This window comes from Helicoverpa zea, chromosome 21 (assembly GCF_022581195.2).
Source record: "Helicoverpa zea isolate HzStark_Cry1AcR chromosome 21, ilHelZeax1.1, whole genome shotgun sequence".
Classification (NCBI taxonomy): domain Eukaryota; kingdom Metazoa; phylum Arthropoda; class Insecta; order Lepidoptera; family Noctuidae; genus Helicoverpa; species Helicoverpa zea.
The window spans coordinates 7758356-7774626 of record NC_061472.1 but is presented as its reverse complement, the minus strand read 5'-3'; positions in this window follow the sequence as shown (position 1 = coordinate 7774626).

Sequence of the window (16271 nt, the reverse complement as noted above, 5' to 3'; positions counted from 1 at the left end):
AAAATAATTATAATCAGCATAACTAAAGTTCTATTAAAACCGGTATCTATTATTCGGTAACTACCTAGAAATTGACAAATCAATTTTTGATAAAAAAGCTGGAAATATCATGAATTCTATTTTATGCCTGCCTCTCTGGTATTCGTATTAATTTAGTTTTATTTTTCACATCTCTATATTATTATTTGCATGCATATTACAATACAGATGATTTTATTGTTTTTACTAACATAATAGACGTTATCATACTCATATTGTTTTTTCATAATAAAATATCCATAGGCTTTATTCATAGTGACACCTGTCACCTTTGCAAAGCAATATACTTACTATAGTAGCTACTCCCCTTTCATAACTCTTTCACCTTTCACATGAAAAGAATGTCATGATTTATTTTAGGTACCTACAAATTCTTCTCACCTTGATTTATTACGTTTATGATAATACATTTGTCATATTTACCACCTTAGAAACCCAAATAAATATAAAATCAGGCATCAAAAGTCAACCTGTAGGGTATCCCAAGTGATTTATGAAACAACTTGTATACCAACGACTATTTATTTCGTTGAGGCGACAAGGGACTGACAAATTACAATAAGGGTTTTATAGTTTCCTATTCAAAGGACTGTTTCGTATATTTCATAATAATGTTGGCATCAAAAGAAAGGATAGATTCATAACTGGCTGATTTGTTAGTATCACTGTCGAACGAACTGAACTGAATAAGGTAGGTACTCATATTTGAGCAAAAAGTGAGCATGAAATATGCTCACACCTGTGTCCCCGCACTTTGATTTTTATGAACTGAAATAATTTTCTTTTTTGACTATTAATTTATTTAAAATGTTACTTGCCATTTTTTAAATAAATTTGAATTACAGTCGTACCAAAACAAGCAACAATAGGTTGTCGAATAACCGAACCATAAGGAAACTAAACTACATTAAACTGTTCTATAGAGATAGAATTAACTCATCAAGACCCACAGAAAGGAATATAACTCGATTTAAGCCGGAACGTGACCACACAGTTGCTGGTGCGATAGAAGCCCAGTGTACACGTGCCGACTTTAAAAGAAAAAGGAACAAAAGCTTTTGAAATAACCATGGATAGTTCCTGTACTAGATGGGTTGGGGTAGAAAAATGCGGACGAGGATCCTATTCCTATAGTTAAATGAGAATTTCCCCCTTTTTGGGAAGTCAGTTAATAAATCTTATTTCAAAATAGCGGTTCCAACCGTGTCCCGTGGCACCTAGATATAGCCTGTCTTTTCTCAGGTTCTTTGAGTACCAAAGTTATTTGAAATTGGTACTGTAGTTTTGGCGTGAAAAATGACACACAGACAGATTTTTTTTTATTCCTTTATTTCAAGCAACTAGGGCCCATAAAAATACAAATACACATACATCATACATATCAATACTTATAAACTAATACATAAAATTTTCCATATTAATACAGGAATGAATTTTAAGCAGTGCGCAAAAAAAAACTGGTGGTCCAGAATCATTAAAAGAACATATCTGCATCATTAGTAAACATTTTTTTTTATTCTTTTGTCCTCCCTAAAATCAGCAAAATATGGATACCAACTATTCTTACGCGCTTGGAGCAGCGCTCGCGTCAGTAAACCGGTTTCGCGTTGCCGGCCTGCTTACTATGACGACTGTGGCCGTACAATCGGTAACAAAATAAACATCTTTCGATATCAATAACTTTTCTTTTTTGTACTAAAACACGACATAATAAAAATATACGTATCTATAAAACTTATTTAACTATAAGTTGACAAAGTTTGTGCACTGGATAAAATTCATTCCTGTATATACAATACTATACATCTATAAAAACTTAAACATACTATAAATATATAAAAAATATTCTTAAAATTAAAACTAATTCACACGATGTGTCGGCGTCATGTTTCGCTGACTGGTGTCACGTAGCCGGCCACGAAACCAAAAATCAAAATCAAAATCAAAACTCATTTTATCAAACTTGGCTACAAAACAGCACTTTTCGAACGTCAAAAAAAAATTACATAAGACAGACCCCAAAACGCCCACCCTTTGCCACTTCCTATGTGTTTTTGCTGGGAAGAAGAAACCGGCGGTACACAACACCCTTCGGCCAGAAATCTTCCTTGAGGACCTTCTCGAGACCTTGTGTTGGAAGACGCACACATATTTATTTGGTTACTTTCACATTTATGAGGTAATATTATTAGTAGAAATATAAATAAGTACTTCTCGTAACGTATTATTTCATCTCTCTCTGAATAGATTGCTAACTTACTTACAACATAATATAGTTAGATAAAAGTTTCCTATCTAGTCTTAATTGACCTCCACACTAGGTCAATCCCCAATCTATATCAAATGATTGATGAACAAACATGCAAACTTTCTTCATCAACTAGACCAGCATGTACTCAATCCGAATTCCAAAACTAGTATTGACAGGTCCTGAATAGAGCCAAAACATGGCCGACAGGATTCGGTTAGTAGGCTGAATTAACCAACATAGACTAGTCAGCTAACAATATTTTCACACAAGCGGATTTGTCGTGCATAGTAAGACGGCATCTTCTATCTTTACAAAAGATGTATCGAATAAATGTTTGGAACTGTCACGAGTATACCCATGACAATCACCTTACGATATTAACGCTAAGTCCGTTAGTGTGCAAGAACTGGAACGAGTCCAAAATTTTGTTTTGTATATTGTCCATTAAATTATATTAATTAATGAAGAACTAAAATACTTAAAACATACTTTCTTAGAAAACTAAAATACTTAAAACATATTTTCTGAGTACTAAGACTGATAAATAGTATCAATTTATTTCACCAGTTCATAAGCTTTATGAAATTTCTATTCCATTTTATATGTGAAAGGGTAACAAACTTAATCCAAACAATAATAAAAGATGGTTAAAATTATTAAATCCAAAGAAAATGTGTAGAAAGATTTCAATCGTACTAAACAAATTGACTTAATCTAAATAAATATCTGTTACATTTTGTTTTATTATTATTGTATGCATTTAAAGCCTACGTTTACTGAACTCCGTAATATTATATGATGTCTTTAGTTTATACGTAATCTATTTAAATTCTACAAGACGTAAAGCAATAATTATAATTCCTTTGAAGACAGGCTATAATAGTCATCATCATAATCAGCAATAGTCCAATGATCGAGGCATCGGCCTGATGGTCGAAAGGTCGTGAATTCAATCCCCACTATTTTTTTCAGAAATTCATTCTATTATATGTAAACCCTAGATTCAAAACCATTGCTAGAAAGATCAAGAAATCACAATACTTACGTCTTATGGCTTTACCTATCAATATTGTATCCAGAAATATGAACTAGGCGTAGATAGATTTCAACCTATCATATAAATCAAAGTACTACAGACAATTCCAGCTAGGTTTCTCTGAGACGGCATTAATATTCTGAGATCGATCTCGGCTAGTTCACAGAGCCTACCGATAACTACTTTGGCTTTGAAGGTATTAGCTAACTGAACCGTCTTACTGGTAAGGGGATCACACACTGCCATGCATTCTGATGCGTTTTTCACAGTCGATTGTCTTTACTTCAATCTTGTTATTGTTACAGCCTTTTTTGGCACAGGCCACAGGGCCACAGGGCACAGGCCTCCTCTCACACGGAGAAGGATTGAGCATTAATCACCACGCTTGCACAAAGATGTTTTCCTTCACCTTTTTATCAGCCATTGGTGCCTAAGATATACCTAGAAAGTACATACAAACTTAGAAAAGTTTTTTTGTTTTTTTATTTATTTATTTAAACATACACGCTACCATTTCAGTTTAACCAATTCGATAGTGGTGTCCGCAATAGCTACAAATAGAAAAATAATACCTAAAATTTACTTAAATCTAACACAAAACAAAACTGGAAATCAAAATAACTATACCAAAATTATAAAAAAATAACACAATAAAATCTCCTAATAACTATAACTAAGAATATTTAACAATACTATTGCTAATTCAGTTGCATTGGTACTTGCCTGACCTGGAATCGAACCCAAACCCTCACACTCGAGAGGTTGGTTCTTTACCCACTAGGCCACCACGACTTCAATCTTACATACTGACTATCTATGACACTTGTATTGACCGATCAGTTTCGCAAAATAGGCTGGATTGATAGCAAAACAGCCATCCTATCTGTCTCCAAAGTACCATCTATCTCTGTGCCAAATTGGTTCGATGAAAACCGTGAAGCAAATTGAAAAAAGACCTATAAACCAATTAGTAATTTGTCGTAACCCATTTAATTCCTTCAACTGTCAAAATAACGTTACTAAGAAACTTTGTACTTGACTCTGCAGCATGCAACTTTGACACAACTTCTAGCCATCCGAAGTACTCGTCGAGTTTGTCAAAATTTTCACAAATTAAATTGTTTCGTTACCACAGAGAAAGGGATCATAAAAAAGAAGTAAAGCCAGAAGGTTAAGATTTTTTATAATTTCCCACACGTAAGTACAAAAACATCTGCCTTTTTATATGGCTTTTATAGGCTTTTATGTAATCTGTCTTAAGAACTTCTGTCTTATCTAATTGCCCAGGTCACTGGATTGTGGAGGTTAGACAAGTATAGGTAAGAACCCTATACATATAATACTGGTACTCATCTGTATCCGATTAGATGTAGAGCCGGCCTTAATATAGTTGGTACAATGCTAAGCACATAAAAGGATGTGCCTCTGACAGTTCAAGTTACATAAACCCAACACATACCTTCAACGACATGTTTAGGTAAACAGTTTGAGCTCCTTCTCCTACTCGCTTTGATCCATCAATCTACAAAGCTCCTGCTATAATGCTGATACAAGGCGTGTGTCAAGTGAACCTTCTGTCAATTTAACTTCACAGTACCAGTTAATTCGATCTTCTCTCTGTGACAGTCGTCGCTAACTCTTCAACGCTGTTAGGCAAGTTTATTTTAACCGCAGGAGTCGCCAACATTACGCTCGTTACGTCTTTTATTAATATAATAAAACAAGAACATTATTTCTGTTCGTAACAACCACAGCTGATGTGTGTAGGAATTATTTTCTCTTTCGTAATTTTTGGGGTTACATAATAGGTATTATGTTTAAGTACTGTATGGTCTGTGGTTTCGTCTGATTCAGATGTTTATGGGCTATTTTAGTAACAAATATGTATTCAATGGCCAATACGTCGATGAAAATAAAAAATGCGAAACCAAATGGTCGATTATTTTAAAACAATTTCAAACTTCAGTGCTTTTCTTGAATAAAGCAGTACATTAAACATTTCCAGTAACATTTTAAAGTTTTTAGTAAAAATACGATTTGCAAATTATTTTAACGAAGATGGGCTAAAGTGTTTGCCACTGAAATTGCAAATCTGAAGCTTACAATTTAAAGATGAAAATATGATTTTCTTGATATAAAAATATTCAAGTTCTTGCAAGTGAAGAGTTCCTCTTGGCTGGAAAAAAAATGAGAAATGCGAATTTATTTTGTGTTCATTGGCGTGGGAAATCAGAAAATCGAAAGTTCTTTCATGTTAAAGGTCCCTGTTAAATGAGCTATGAACATGGGAGATTATACTGTTTGCTTTCGTCACACCGACTTGTAACATGGAATGGAATTCACTGCATTTCATATTTTTTTCTCACACTCAGCTAATGACCGTTGATCGATCTTCGTTTGTTTTGCTTGTCGTGAAATTAACTTCGTTTTTTTTTAACGCTGTGGTGTAGGGCTAGAGGGGATTTATTTAGAAAGGAAGCCTTTATATATATGGATTTTTTCAAAAGTAATGCATGTGGAAACCAAAAGCCTTTTTATTTCCAAGAACAGAAAACGAAAGACAGCAGAAACTTACTAAGAAAGTAGTTGGTAGAAATATTCTCCTACTTTTTCCGCACTGGTCTTAATTTTCAGAGTTCAGTTCGGTGTAAGTGGCAGCCACTTCAACTCATAAAAGAATCTATATTTTTTTGCTTTTGTTCCAAAAGATAATGTTTGCATTATCTAAATGCATAAAATTTAATGGCTTCTGTCTTATAGAATGCTGAATTCCACCATTTTATTGGAAATGTTTTTGTTTTATTGTGTGGATTTTATTATGAAACAAAATACCACGAATGTGAAAAAATACAAAGGCACATAGAGGTATATTGCACACGAATATATATATTTTTTTCAGAATATATTCTAATTTAGCATCTCTAGCGTATCTAATATGTCCTAGAAAAATGACAGATCCAAGCGAGAAACATAGAATTGTTCTTTTATTGACTTTAAAATGTATACGGCATATGTGGATCTCAAATTTGTTTCAACCATTTACAAACTACACGTAGAAAAAAATACATACCACCAACCTACCACTGACCTGAATAGACTATCACCATTGAATTCTACCAGAAATAAAAAGTCCTAAGGTTACGTCACTCAAAATTCGTGAAACTCACTGGAAGCAATTAATTTGATAAAAAACCATCTGAAAGACCAAAGCTTGTTTCATAGCATTACTGGTCTAATTAACGAAACTTTGAGGAAACAGTTGGTTTCCAATTTACTTGAATAATTTAATTGTTATAACGAATCAAATTTCCCTAATTAATACTAGCTGGGACTTTTTCCACAGAAGGATTATATAAATTAGATTAAAACGGTAATGTTGTAAGATTTTTAAGTGAAAGAGTTGTATAAAATATCTATTAGATTTAAGTCTTTTTTATCTTGATCTAATGAACAGTTCTTTATAAAAGTAAGATTCTCAACTTTCACTCGACAAATTAGTTAAAAATTAATTACATTTTTTAACCAATTTTGGTTAGGTTTACAGTATTGACGTAACCCTTACGTACCGTATCGTAACTCCTGTTGCAAAGAAATGATCATCATTGCTGGTATCATCTCCGTTCAAGAAGAGGCCTTCCTTCAGCCTACAGAGCTAGTGTGACAAAGGTGCATCTAACGTATACATAATATACCTACCGCTCAGATGCATCTTTGTCACTGTACAAGCACTAGTGCTACTGAAAGTAAAATGTTGCCATATACCGTATTCCATTAGTGCTCATATAATCTGGACGGCTCATTAAACTATTAAGTGCCTGTACCTCGCTACGGTAAAGGTTCAGTAAAGGTGAGAGCACACTTTTGTAAGACAGGAGTGGTTTGGCTCGTTACCTGACTACTAAACTTAGCCTAACAGCTCGAATGTAATGTAGCTTTTGTGTAAGTGATTGTTCTGTGTTTTGTATGTTTTATTGTGGTTTGATGAGGCTGATGACATTGGTTGTAACGTAGTTGGGAAAAGGCTAGACAGATGAATTACAAGGTTTGGCGTTTTCCGCACTGTAAGTACATATCAAGGTGACGTGTACTCAATGTACCTATTGGTACCTTTTGAAGTTTCGAGCAATCTAAAATTTGATGTTTCAAGCTTGGTTGACTCACTGTTGAACTGTGTTAAACTGGTGAAATTATATAGATGTCAAATACACCAACCAAAAATAGACCATCCTTCTAGAAACAAAGATACATTATTCTTGGAAGGATAAAACCTCTCCAACATTGAGTAAATAATTAGCGACTGAAATGTAGAGAGAGAGTAAATTCGACCTTATTCATTAGTGCAATTATTTAAACCCGTTCGTTTACTAAAATAGCCGAATGTATACTAAGAACACTGGCAAATGTTACTTAGTTAATTGTATGCATAAAAGGTTCATTAAACATTTAGCAGAAACAGGTGGAAATCTTAGCAGTGACTTTGTGTTGCTTCATTATTTACGCTCTTAATTAATTCGCTGAAAGCTGTATGATACATTGTATTGTTTTGGTTAATATGTGGTACTTTAAGTTAATTGGCGTATGGAGTGGAAGATAACTTGTCTTTTTATGATGGTAGGCAAGGAAATTGAATTTTGCAAAGAGTAAGAATAGTTACTATTTTGGGTTATGACTTAATGAATTATCGTACTCCTGTCCTAAATCCAATTTTTATTACAGCATTTCTTTTTCTCAAGTTACCTTGGTTGTTTGATTGCAAAGCACTAATCTAAAAGACTACTATATAGTTCGATTTAAAATACGACTGAATATTCTATACATTATTTTCCGTGAATTAATTCCCACGGGACGCGGGTGATACAGCTGGGGGATACAATATTATTTGTTATTGAATTTGTGTAATTTGACAATGAAGAGAGCTTACTTGCGTGCTGAATATCCTTCCCCTCAATTTACAGAAACCAACAAAATTATACAATCCCTGTTCTAATTTTAGGCCTAACCTCATTTCGAAAAGGGGTCAACAACCCAACTATTGCTGGCAGTTAACAAATTTTGGGTAGAACGGTCATAAAAAATAGGCTTCCAACCCTGCAAATGCGAATTATATTATTCCTGATAAAAATATTGCCCTCCCGAACCGTTTTGCGAAAGGGAACGGGGTGAACGACCAACTTAGTGCTAGAAGGGATTAATTTTAGGGTTATTAAAACCAAGGCGAACTTTTGGCCGACTATGTTGGGCTCAGCTTTTAAACTTTCGTATGATGCGGCTAAATATTGATTTGCATAGTTTGGAGTTTGAGCGAGTTTTAGTAACTAGCTTAATTATTTTTGAATATTTTTTAAAGTTGATAAGTTTTCCTATTATAATTAGGCAGGTAAATTAATAAGCTTTTATATTTCAATGGAATTTGAGAAAAACAGATCTTGTACGTAATTAGATCCTACAGTTTTTATAAATAACTGCAAAAAATGGCTCCATCGATTTCCGCAAAGTCAACTGTTCCATGCGGACCAAGTCATTATTGATGTCTAGTGCTTAATATATTAATGTAAATGTATTGTTATTGATAAATGTATCATGCTTTGTCAGAAGATAAAAAAGAATAACAGTACAAAAACGCAAAAAAACACACCAGTCTAATTGTCGTGCATCCCAAGAATTACGAACAAAGAATACTAATCTCCTTCAATGTCAGCAGAAGATAGTAAGTGGCTATAAATCGAGAAACACGTCTGCACGCCTGTAACTAATGTTTCACCTTGTTTGCGCTAGATTACAGAATTGTCGACTAGCGGTCTGGTTGAAAAATCCCCCTTTGTTTGCTCGGATCTAGAAGATTTAGACGTGAGAGAATGCAAACAGCTTCTGTGCTGAACAATTTGTGAATAAGTTGGGTTTTCTGTTCTTTTGTTTTTTTTCTGTGTGTTGGATGGCGTTGTTGGAGTGAATTGTCTTCTGTGATGCCAATGAAAAAATGAATACGAAGAAGACATAGCAGTGGAAGCATTGCATGTACTTTATTTGTATTTTTCCTGTAGATTTTGTTTGTGTTCGAACATGCCACACAGACTCTTTTACAGTTGAGAGAGACAATGGAACCGATAATAGCATACCTGTAAGCTTTTAAACAAAAAAAACTTTCGTTATTCAATTATGTTCACTTATATTTGAATTTTAACAATTCACGTCCCATATATGCAAAAAAAACTTCACCAAACCCCCAAAACTATATCAAAAGCAAATCAAATTTATACTGAAAACCAATAGAGCTTCTATCAATCAAACCCGCATCACAATGAGCTGAATCTACAATACAAACTACAAGATTGTGGAATAAAGTTAGCTAACCCGTCGGATGCAATTAGGGGGCCAGTAATTACTTTATTGGTGACCGGGCGACGTGCGGGGTCACGCGTACCGACCGGTTACAGGTTAACGAAGAAAATTGGGGAAACTGGAGGTGGTTTTACTCTGGTTGATGGACAAAGTTACCGTTTTGTACAGGTGAAGAGTTCGTTTATATGCTTGTTTGTTTGAAGCTGCTAATCTCAGGAATAACTAGTCCGATTTTAAAAAATATGTAGTATTTGATAACACATTATTGAGGAAATAAGCTACATTATATCCGTGTGTACGAATTAGACGTGTTTGTTTAGTTAGCCAAAGTCACCAGAAAGGACGATGGGCGTTTTGGTACCCTGTCCAACAGTGTTGATTTTAGTACCATTGCGTAGGTCTTGGCAAGGCAAAAAATGTTTACTATGACGATTAGTCCCAAATCCTTGTCCATTTCGCGTGGCATCGACTAATAGAATGTGTAATGTTCATAAATCGTCAAAGTAGATGTAGTTCTTAAATCCAACTGTATTGAATAAAAACTGGTAAAGTAACAAAAAAACAGGAATTTGGCCTTCTTAGAATGTTTGCCTGCCCACTGCTTTAAATAAAGACTGTGCAAAACCTTTGCAGTTCACGCACAACTAGCTTATGTATTTGATGAAAGTCTTTCAGTATCTACAATCAATTAAAGTTGAAAAGTCAGAAGACGATGTTTACATAGTACATATTACGACTCAATCTTGCTCCTCAAGAGGTGCTGAGAAAATGATGAATTTCTTCTTAAAAAAAGATGTATAGAAATGTTTTGAACTTTCGTCAAATCAGATGACGATTGTGTTTCCGTAGTAAGACTCCATAGACTATTACAATCTTTAGATTATAATAGAGTGTATCTCAAACAATGTAAGATGTATATTAACTTAGTTTAAAATTATTACACTGACGACATATGCCTCTTAATGATTTTACATATATGGATGATATACTTGTTGCTATGTCGATTCAATTTTTATCGTCACTCGGATCGGACAGCTTATTGAGGCAAGCCCCATAGTTTTTATTATTCTTCACGTAAATACCTTTCTAATGATATATCATACGTTACTGTTGGAGCGGGTACCAAATCCCATACAAAGTGCCCATTGTCCTTTTGTCTGGCTCTTGTTTTAGTAGCTGCTTAGTTAAGACTGGATTTGTCTGGAAATTTGATTCTTGATATTATTTAGGTATACATATACTGAATGAGGACACAGCCTTTCATTTTGCATTTGTCAAATAAATCCCACTGATGGATTTACGTATGTACAAAATCCACACCAACTCGAACTAATATATGTAGATACTCATCGCATTATACCATTTATCCGGACACCAAAAATACACAACAATAAAATATATACCCTCCTTAATGTACAAAATAAAATACCGTATCTACCTAACTTCGGAGATCATAAAGACGTTGAAATTACTAGCATGCCTCCCCGCGCCGACACTTAATAAGAGGCCGTTGAGCCTTATTTTACAGATATTCAATATAGTTGGTACCTATACCGTCCTGGTGTATCATTTTGCGGTCATTTCTGACCATTTTGGGGTTATAAGGGAAGGGTTAAGGTATTCTGTTTGTAATAATAGGTGGTATTTGACATTTAAATTATGGGTTGACAGGAATTTTAGGTGGCTTGTGAGATTGGTGGCACAGTAAATAGGAAAACTACATTTTAGAATATTTATATTGTCTACAGGTTACAGTGAATTTACATCCAACGGTTGAATGCTCATTCTATCCCCACGCGTTTTGCGGCAGTGTGTAGAGTGAGTTTAGATCAAACACAAATTAGGTTTAAAAAATAAACAAATAGTTCAGATCATACAAAACTAAGGCAAGAAATACATTTATCATGTCATCGCGTATTTTTAAGTCACTTTTATTAAGTATCTGTAGACTTTGTTAATCACCTGGACTAGGAACGGTTTTTATTTTTATTCTTCTGTCACCTAGACTTCGAAAGGGTATTATTTTTATATTTCTAATATTCTAATTTCGAAGCCCTGTCTGCGTTACGACAACTTCTAGCTGTATCTGCAAATCTGGAGCGTAATTAGACTGTCAGCCGTAACGTATGCTACTAGTAATTGGTGCTAACACAAACTGCCTTAGCGATTTACACCCCCGTACGTAAGGGATTGAATATTCCTTGTTCACGCAACATCGAACGATGTGGCTATACCTATAGAAGGAAATTACCAATAGCATGGGTCATAACGTCTGATAATAGTGTCCATTTGTGATGCTTGGTTTGAGTTCTTTTTCGTATGATATTTTGGGTAAAGGAAGTCTGAAAACAGCATTGATTTTAGTCGTTCATTACGATAAACTAGGAATTGACATAGATAATTTCACTTGAAAAAAAAAAATACAAATTAACACCTGTGAATGGATCTAAATCCTTGCATGCACCCAATGTAAATTATTTATTCCATTAGTCTTCGAATAAATTGCTCTGCGACCATAAGTAGGTACCCACAGTTCAGTCTAAAAGTTGAGAATTTAAAGTTCAGATCTTCGATAGCTACAAGATTTTCAATATTATGAAAACCAAAAGTTTTCCTTCAGCCAATGTATGCAGAACACGCCGTCCTACCAAAAACTTGCCATGAAGTATGAATATCAATGAACGCGTGTAACCAAGCTGGGTGGGCAAGCTTGGGTTGACAAATCTTCTTCTTTTAAGAATCAAAGATCAAATAATGTTGCTTGTATTTGCTGCCTATGAACTCCCACACACTGGAAACTTTTAGTCGACCGACTGTTTGACCGGCGCTTGATAAGTACAGAAAGGTATGGGAGTGCGCAAAAAACAACGATTAGATATTTAGTCGGCGTTAGATCGACTGAAAAGTTTGATTAGATTCAAGATGTTCTTTAAAAAGTATTTTTGCCAACCATCGGGTCAACTGTTGGCTGACTGTTTAGCCTGTAGTTTGCGGGTACTCTATAGATTCAAGCACATCATATCGAACCACAGCGAGCAGGTGATAATGAGCTGTGAGTAAAGTCGGGAAGGAGTGTCCCTTGCTGTCCCAACCATTGCGTTCCTTCTCGAACCCTTTGACTTCCAAGGCCTCGGTGACTTTATACTCTTTAACAAAGACCATTACTGCTTCATATAACACAAAGACACATAACATCAAGATACTAAGAGCCAATATCAATTAATAATGCATGTAAACGACAGTTGGCTGAGACAAGCCTGCCGGAATATTGGCAATTATGGCGCAATTGAGCGCTAGTGCGCCCTAATGCGGTCATATTAACCTCTGTAGCGATGTGTAATAAATGTCAATAACATTCATAGGTGGTGTTTGCTTGGTAATTGTGCGTGAATTAGTGAGAAGTGTCCTGTTACCTTAGTTTTATTGTCTTGAGTCTTCCTGCCTAATGTAGGGATTCTGAGAAATCTATAAGGATCTTACGAAAATATCGTAAGATCCTTACGTATGATAAGGTATGAAGAATATTTCGATAGTAGCTCGTAGGCGCAGATTCGTGAGCTAGGCATACAGGTGAATGATGAAATGAGAGAAAACTATAGAGTATAATGAATACCTCTCTACTATACACAATACATGTACACGTAAAGGTGCTCACAAGACTTTTTTTAGAAAACTTTCGTTTAAGTAAATTAAAATAATTTAAATTCCTCTTCTAGCTTCAGATGTTTGTCGTTTCCTCTAAACAGTTTAAACAGTCATTTTTTAAACTGCAACTCCGCTCACATTCTTGAAACCTAACCTTACAAAGAAACAAGCAGACATTTTCACAGCATTAGCGAAGATGTCTCACTAACAAGTTGAAGTCTCTTGAAAATAAACACTGACTTTAAAGTCTAATAAAGCAAAAGTTACAAAGTAGTACTAAAGCAAGCTATTCGACGCATTTGCTCCGTCCAGTATTACGACTACAGTCAGTTAAGTAGCTTACAGAACTCTTAAGATATATTTTTCTTTTCAAAGACGAACAAATTATGTGTAGTAGGAGTTGTAGATATTAAATCTTGAAATAGTATGAAGTGTTTCTTTTGAAGTTTGTTTTTTTTTCTTTGAAGTTTCAAGAGATGATTGAGAAAAGTCTGAACTAGGGATTTAGGGGAACTAAGGTGATTAATGCAGCCCACATACTAGAGGAGAAAATAGAACACGCCTACTATCTTTCTATTATTGATTTAACTTACTCATCACATTTAAAACAGAATAGTTTCTAAGTTGGTTTTCAGGAACTACGACATCAATTTGAAAAGTTCTTTCGGTTTTAGTTAGGCTATTAGATGTACCGAGAAATAAATAAATAAAAAGCTTATAGACCACTGTTTTTGGGTGCGAGTCATTCTTACCCGTAATTCTTTACCCAAGTGAAACTAGCGGCCCTAAGATATTTTTGCTAAGCTTACCTATTACGATTTTTAGTTACACACATTATGTACAGATTTATATACTATGTAGTATATAAGGCTGTACTAACCGAATTTGGCTTAGAGCTAAAAGATTAGCCTTATTTCTCACTACTATTTTTGTACTTAATGTGGCTTTCCCTGAGAGTAAGTAGGCAGTAATTACTTACAGGCCCTACCTGGTTTACTCTCCTTGAACCCTGCGATTTTATACCTACTACTTAATACGGCTTATAGTCAAGTACTAATACGATATTCTGATTGAAAGGTACTATTTCAGAAACAAGTCCTAAAACTCTTACACCTCCATTCGAATACAGCATTATCTTAAAAATAACGTCAAGATATAAAACCGAACCAGTTATTTTGATTAAAACCGAAGTTTATTTATACCCTAACAGTATAGTCGGCAATATAAAAAGCCATTCATTTTCATCGCAAACCCATCCAACGTTAGGCTCAATCGTAAAAAGTAAACTGAGCATTTTATTAGGGTGCCCTAGTACCGTTGTATGTACGAATATATCCTTAATGGCTGTATAGCTAATAGATTTTGTGGTGAAATGTACTTTTTTTCTGATTATTTCGTGTAAAAAAGTTAAAACTATTTAGCCTGGCAAATTCATACTGAGCACTACTATGATATGGTAGGTGCCGGGAGGCAGATAGCAAGAATGTTAAAACGTGGTTACCTGAGCGGGATGTCTGCTGGTTTTGCGTAGATGTTGACTTCATCCTCCATCCCTTGTGAACCATGGAAGTATCACAGACGAATTTGCTAAATAATGGATCCACTGAGCCCATGAATGTCAATAATTCATTTATTGGAGAACATTCCTCTTGATTAACAAGATAAGACAAGTACCTAATCCTTGTAGTTTGCTTAACAATTTCACGTAATTTACAAGGTAGTTAATTGAAATTACTATAACAAAGGCAATTCGTGGAAGTAGGACTAGACGAATTCCAAAGTTTATTTTAGTACCTTCATTTCCATTAAGAGTTAGCATTTTATTTTATCTTTATCATCATCATTTAATTTTGAGATTCGAAGGGTGCTGTTTTTCTGTCTACTCCAAATAAATGCTTTTGATTTGCTACCGCTTACAAAATCAACTCGTTACCAGAAATAACATTCATTTCAAAATATTGCAATACTGCAATTAAATTATTTTGTATGTATATGAACCAAATTACTACATAATAAACGATTCCATTTCAGAATTTATGACCAAACAACGTTCGGTCGAACATACCTATTTACAAAATAGGTAATATTGTTGTATCAATCATTCAATCAAAAGACAAATTCAAATTGATGTTTGTAATGAAGCAACTGTCAGCAAAACTAACGGTCAATAAACATTAACAACTAAACAGATTAATCAAGATTAATTAATTTATGTACCTCTGCGCGCTTTATGAAGAGACCTCTGAGTATTTCTTTAGACAAAGCTAAAAATATCCAAAATTCCATTTTATACGGATGTGATGCACTGTGTCTAATGAATTTCTTACAAAATCAAAATTCGTTGATTCAAACTTATCTGCAAAACAGCACTTTTCGAACTTTAGAAATTTACAAGAGACAGTCCCCAAAAAGCCCACCCTTCACCACTTCCTACGTGTTTTTGCTGGGAAGAAGAAGTCGACAACCTTTCGAAAGTCAAGTAGTATTTCATTTCGAAAGTCTTATTACCGACGGCATATCTAATTGACTAGTTTTGCAAATTAAATTAAATGAAATTTATTTACCAGAATATAGGTACATTATGATGGTATATACAATAAAAAATATATACATATAATATTTATTTATTTATTTATTACTAGCCTATAATGTCCCACTGCTGGGCAAAGGCCTCCCCATCCCGCTTCCACATCTCTCGATCCCTCGATCGAGTCCACCAGTCCCGACAGTAGGCATCCAGTTCGTCCCGCCATCATATAATAATATATGATTAAAGCTCATTATACAAAAGACACCCAACGAAGTTTGTGTTTTTTGGACTTCAATTCCTCACATACTTCACTATCCAGTGCTAAATATATTTTTTACCAGTTGATTGTTAAATTTACTGAGACGACTATACTTTTTTTCATCCGAATGTCCTAAGTCGCGTTCAAAGCTGTGGCCGCTAGTGTTGAGTTG